The sequence below is a fragment of the Arachis ipaensis genome, chromosome B03 (assembly GCF_000816755.2).
Source record: "Arachis ipaensis cultivar K30076 chromosome B03, Araip1.1, whole genome shotgun sequence".
Lineage (NCBI taxonomy): Eukaryota > Viridiplantae > Streptophyta > Magnoliopsida > Fabales > Fabaceae > Arachis > Arachis ipaensis.
The window spans coordinates 130,893,247-130,900,155 of record NC_029787.2 but is presented as its reverse complement, the minus strand read 5'-3'; the positions used below and the strand labels follow the sequence as shown (position 1 = coordinate 130,900,155).

Sequence of the window (6,909 nt, the reverse complement as noted above, 5' to 3'; positions counted from 1 at the left end):
TACTAGATCATATATATATATATATATATATAATTTTAGATTTTTTAATATATATTTTATATATTCTATGCATATAACTAGTTTTCAATAAACACATAACATAATTATTGTTGAAATTACTGCTTAATTATGAGCCTTCAGGTACTAGCTAGTTTCTTATTTTTTATAAGGATCCAAATTTGATCCTCAATTGTATCATGGCATATATATGTGTTGTTAATTAATTAAACTCGTGCATTATTGATGAGCTGGATTTATAAGTGTTTAATAGTTTCCCACTGTACCATTTGAGTTGTTTTTTGGATTTAGATTAGATGTTTTGTTTAATTTTTAATACATGGTTGTAAAATTTTTCTTATCTTAATAAAAACAAAATATAACACGTTTTTCTCTTTCATATTTTACGAATCTATAAAAATATTCTCTTTAATTAGATTCTTCTAGTCACCAAAAAAAAAAAAACTCTTTTAACTTCACAATAGTAGATTAATTTATCTAAGCTAGTACTTTAATTTATACTATATAATATCAGTTTTATTAGTTATTCATCATATCTTTGACATGCATGCATATACTGATTAACATTTTAAATTACTTTAATTTGTGCAGAATCTAAGTGACAGACGGGCTGAATGCAAGTGTATAAGGATGCAGAAATCAGATTTTTCAAAAAAAATTTGACTTTCTTCCGGCGCTGAAAAGTGATAACTAGTTATCTAGAAAGTAAAGCTAATATATCAGATACAGTAGTTGTATGCAAGGTTTTGAAAACCGGACCGGATCGGCCAGTTCGACTGGATTAATCGAAAATCGGTTTTATAGCCGATCCGGTTAACACGCAAAACTACCTTGTAAACAATCGGTTTAAAAATTGGTTAAATCGGTGGTTAACTGGTGAACCGACTGAACTGGTCGTTTTTTTCAAAAGACCGATTCTCTAAAAAAAAAAAAAAACGTAAAAACCCCACCCCCTAAAACACCCGACCCTCTCCCTTCTGTCTCACTTTCACATTCCAACCAAATCCCTAATTTTCTCCTCTATGTCACGCAAACGGTTACTCAATCCTCTTCAAGCGCATCTCTCCTCCGTGAATCTCTGCCCAGAGCCTCGTCGTGAAATCACTGCTCGGGGCCTCGCTGTCGCAAAATGATCCTCTTCCGAGCTTACTCTGTCACCGCTGTTCCTCCTTCACCATGTCTCTGGTAATAATTAAGCCACTGCTTCTTCAGTTTCAATTTCTAAGATTCTGGCTTCTAAATTGGGATTGTGTTCTGAGTTGTGGATTGCTGCTCATGTGGTTTTGAATTTAGTTTGGAGGTTAAGTTTGGATTGTTTTGGTTAGGTTTTCTGTTTCTAGATTCTCTGGATTTGGATTTGGATTTTGAGTTTTCTGAGTTTTGTTGTTGAATAAATTTAAAGATTTTTGTTGAAATTTGTTGTAACTCTGAATTTTTTTTTTGTTGCTGATGGATTGAAATTTTTAAGTGTAACTGTAAGTTTGTGATTCTAAGTCTTCTGAGTTTTATTGTTGAATAGATTGAAAGGTGGTTGTTGAAATTTGGTGTAACTCTAAATTTTTTTTCGCTGTTGATGGATTGAAATTTTTAAGTGTAAGTTTGTGATTCTAAACTTTTATTGCAATGACCAATTTTTAGTTTTCTGCCTTGCTTCTTCTTTTATTGAAGTTCCTCTCAGATAGTAGCCAGTTGATACTCAGAGAGCAGAGATAAGATCTCTAACTAGCTTTGAGTGTTGGGTTACCTTTTCATGGATATTGTCTAGCTTCCAATGAACTTTAGACACAGATCATTGATTTAAACCAACAGCTTATTCTGTACCAAAGCATTTTTTGAGTTTAAGGATGAATTTTGTTGCTAATTATTTTGTTATAATTTAGAAGTTAGTTAAAAAAAATTTATTTTATAAAATTTTAATAATAAAATATGAATAAATTATTATGTCAAATTTTAAACTTTTGAATTTTATTAATTAAGAAATTATTGAATTTATATATTTAAAATTGTATATTGAATTTTTAATAATGGTATTATATATTTAATAAAACTAATTCAACTCCAATTGGATTTCGATTGGACCATTAAATCATTGAATCTGCCACTTGACCGGTTCAATGACCGGTCCGGTTCTTGCAATCTTGGTGGTATGTTGTATGTCTATTATTGCTTGGATATATCACAGCCGTTGAATCAAATATTTCATTTTCTAATTCTGTATAGAAGATTTTCTTATAATATATATTGTATTCATTTTGATGTTATGTTATTTAATTTGGACTTGTTATAACGAGGATGAAACTGTATAGAAGACTACTAGCTACTTACTACTATTCAAGTAGAGCATTTCAATTGCACATTATATTGTTTAGCTACTTTTCCAAACGAAATGTAATGATAATAAGGTCTACCTTAAGGACAACTTCATAAAAGAAGCATCAATATTATTGACCTTTTTTAAAAAATAAAAATAAAAAGATAATATACAAGCTCTAAAAATGTGTATTATGTTCATATACACCTAAAAAGTTATTAAGCCTAAGAAATTACCATCTAATAGCTATTTATTATTATATGTGTAAATAATTAAATAGTTGTATAAATATCATTTTAACTTATATATGTCATGAAATTGCTTATTCTCACATATATTTCAGGTAAGATATTACTTTTTAGGTTTGCATAAATTTTACATATAAATTTTTTCTTTCGTTGTTATTTGTAGTATGTTAAAAAAAATTGGATTAAAAAAAATTAAATTTTAAATCTTTATATCGTAAATAATTTTTGATACAATGTTAAAAAATTATTTATCCTAAAAAAGTTAAACTAATAAAAAGGCAATATGATTATTTCGAGCAACATATATTGGCATATTGCAACTATATATTACATATATTCTAAAATTATCATGACTGATAATGTTTGAAGAACATAATCTATAGTTTCGATCAGATAATTTGATATGTACTTTAAATTTTAAATGTTTGTGATATAAAAAATTTAAATATTATTTAAAGTTATATATTAGTTTATATTAATTCTCCCTAGACTATTATATTTGTAATATAAAGTGATTTAGAAATTTGAAAATTTTTTTGGTTTTGTGATGAAAATCATGGTGTGAAAAAGTAAAGTTGAGTGAGTCTCTTCGATTCAATTTTTAAATTATGGTGTGAATAAATTAGGTTGAAGAGTTAACTTTTTGTTGCATCGACAAAACAAAATTGAATAGAAAATAGAATGATTCTCTTTATATTTAATTTCAATCTATCATTTTATTTTCTATTTTATTTTTTCAATTTCAATTCATATTTTTCCGTTCAATTTCAGTCCTTGCCTTTTTGTTTATCCTTTGAATTCTTTATCCTTTAGTAATAAAATTTTAGATATTAGATTAATCCTTATTAATTTATATGTGTTCTTGTTGTGTCTTTAAAAAAAAGAGTTTCAGTGCCTCTCGCATTATTTTTTATATTTTTATCGTCCTTGTCTTCCATGTTTGTGTTTTATTGTTGTTTTATGGTTCTTGTTGATTTCATTATTTTAAAAAACATAATAAAAAAAAGCATACGGTGCAAAATTTTTTTTATCTTTCTTATATTTGTTCTTTTTATACATTATTTTTTTCACTACAAAATTTGAAGACAAATTTTTTTAAAAATGAGAAGAATGATACGTGTTTCAAATGTTTGTGATATGAAGAGTTTAAATATTATTTAAAATTTATCAGTTTATATTTTTAGAATTTAATTTAATATATTCTGATTTTGTTTATTTAATTATTAGATTGGGATTTATATTAGTAGACTTTGAGTTTTTTTTTTAACCTAATAAGAGGTTATAAATACCTCTTGTTCCTGTGTGGTAGGTCGGGCTTGAAGTATAACTCGTCATGTTTAGGGATTGGGCATGCCTTCGTTTAAGACAGATGAGGTATACATCAGATTCAAAGGAAATGACAATGGCGGACACGTGCAGAAGTACTCCGACGTTCAAATAAAAAAGAATGTAAGATTATGAGATATATTGTATTCAGAGTAAATAGCGTACCTTTCACGTAAATAAGAGTTTTGTATTTATAAAGTTGTGCTATAAGTGGTTATTAGTATTTGCGAAACTGTTGAGGATATTAGTATGATTTTGTGGTAAATGCATCTTGATGATATTTGACTTTATACAAAAAGTCTATTAGAAAAGGAAACGTTCTTTTCTTTTGGCACGTGTTTATGTATTCTATTCAAGATTTCGAAATATAAGTATATAATTGGGTTAGATTATAGCTAATAGTTCACCTCCTAAATTATTATAATTATAATATAGAATAATTTAGAGGTTTAAATTTTTTTTTGGTTTTGTGATGAAATTATAGTATGGATATAGTTCCAGTTTCTCAGAATTTGGTCTTCTGGGGTGTCGAGGATACTTGAACGTCACTGATTCTACCTCAAAGGTTTCTTCTTTTGTTCATTCTTCAATTGACGGAATAGCTTCTGGATTTTTGTTTTTTGTTTTTTGTTGTTTGTTTGATTTATGCTATTTTAGTTGCGCTGGAAATACAAAAAGGGGGTTTCTCTTATCTTTGGAGGAAAATTGATTGGGGGTGTTCTACTGTTCTTAGTTGAGGGTTGACTATAGTCAATTTACTTTCATTGTAGATCCTATACTAACTCTTTCTAATATGAAATTGTTTGCTGCCATGTGCTTACTATGTATAGTTTGGCTGATATAATTAGATGTTCTTTGCAGGCCTAATTAATTTGGATTCATGAGCACATTATAGTTCTCTTACTAGTTATTTTCTGCAACCATTAAAATGTGCATTGGCGGCCTCTATGCCAATTGAAAGTTGGTGAGCATGTAACTACCTTTGTAAAATATGTGTCATATGACATTATGTCAGCTTCAACTTCTATTGCATTATTGTTATATTGATGTCAAATTTTTGTCAAGCTGAATTTGTGCTTTTCAATTCTGTTTCTGAATCTAAAAGGAAGTCCATAATGTTGAATAAGTGCTCTTTCTCCATTTATTAAATTGCTCATGTTTGAAGTTGTTTGTGCTTGCCAAATTGGTTTTGTTGATAAATAGTTGTTGAGTTTATTTGCATGTTTCTAGGGAACCAAATCTATTAGAATTCAAGTCACAAAATAAAAAAATCTATTTGAATTGTATGGCTGCTGAAATTAAGAATTGGCTGCTGAAAATAAATATGAACTACTAACAAGCTTTTAATGATGTTAATTAAGGTATGCATAGCAAGCAAAATAAAAGAAAATGTCTTAGTTTGGCTATCTCTTTTCATTTATTTCTCTTTATGAGAGTTAGGTAAAAAATGTGACTAATTTAACATACATTTTCAGCTTGAACAAAGTAAATTTGAGGAAAAGAAGAAACTTGCAAATTAGGATTTTTTCAGAATCCAGATCTGTGAATTGGAAGAATAAGGAGCATACTTACCTAAGTTTTGTCGATTGCCAATCTAGAGCTTTTCAGGTTTGCTTTGTTGTTTACGGTGCTTCATTTTTTATTTCCATTTTCTTTTTACTTGTGCTATATTTATATTATTTGGTACTTTATAAGAATTGAGAGCTGCAATGAAGTCTGTCAAAAATGAAGTGTTAAAAAACAAAAAGAAGCTACTCATTTCAAGTACTTTGGTAATATATATACTGTATCTCTTCAAGTACTTTATATCATTTTATGATGTGTCATGTACTATGATGTGGATGTGTGTTGTATAGTGTGTACTAGCTATTATATGTGTGATGTATATATGTTTTAATGATATTTTTTCCCTAAGTTGAAGAAGAATAAATGTAGGTGTTTATGTCTAATGTGACTTTATTTTGCATGTTAATGAAGCAGGTGCTGAGCAAAATAGGCTATGGTCACGGTAAGATAAGGTTATGGTCACGGTTTTAAGGAGGGGTGACCATAGAGGCTATGGTCACGGTGAAAAATCGTGGCCATAGATTGGGCTATGGTCATGGTTTTAAGGAGGGGTGACCATAGAGGCTATGGTCACGGTGAAAACCGTGGCCATAGATAGGGCTATGGTCACGGTTTTAAGTGGGGTGACCATAGAGGCTATGGTCACGGTAAAAACCGTGACCATAGATAAGGCTATGGTCACGGTTTTAAGGTGGGGTGACCATAGAACTATGGTCACGGCAAAAAACCGTGACCATAGATAAGGCTATGGTCACGGTTTTGAGGAGGGGTGACCATAGAAGCTATGGTCACGGCCAAAACCGTGACCATAGATAAGGCTATGGTCACGGTTTTAAGGAAGGGTGACCATAGAGGCTATGATCACGGCCAAAACTGTGACCATAGATATGGCTATGGTCACGGTTTTTATGCGTGACCATAGATTGTCCTATGGTCACGGTTAAAAACCGTGGCCTAAAGTGTCAGAATTTGAAAATTATAACCGTGACCATAGATAAAAAAACCGTGACCATAGACCTATGGCCACGACGGAATAGGTCACGGTAAAAAACCGTGACCATAGGTCCAAAACCGTAACCATAGATCTATGGTCACCCTTTTCACTAGCTATGGTCACGGTTTTTTACCGTGACTATAGACCTTTTTTTTTGTAGTGATATAAGTGAAGTTAAGTGAGTTTTTTTTATTTAATTTTTAAATTATATGTAATAAATAAGTTAGGTTAAAAATTTTTTTTTTGTTATATTAATAAATTGGATAAAAAATAAAATATTTTTTTATATTTAATTTTAATTTATTTTTTATTTTTATTTCAATGTAAATATATTTTTTTATTCAATTTCAATTATGAGTTCATATCTATCCTTTTATTTTCCTTATCATAATTGTTATCAAACTAACTCGCATAAACCTGAGGACCGAGGTTATAAACTTATAATA

The 6,909-nt window shown here is 29.4% G+C and overlaps 1 protein-coding gene across 2 annotated transcripts in view; it reads left to right on the top strand.

The window, feature by feature from the left end:
- LOC107631580 (transcription factor bHLH130) overlaps nucleotides 1-1,550 on the top strand; it is a gene marked incomplete at its 5' end in the record, with an annotated part of 4,632 nt that extends 3,082 nt beyond the window's left edge. For both annotated transcript variants that reach the window (XM_016335070.2, XM_016335071.2), the window contains 1 exon segment: nucleotides 610-1,550.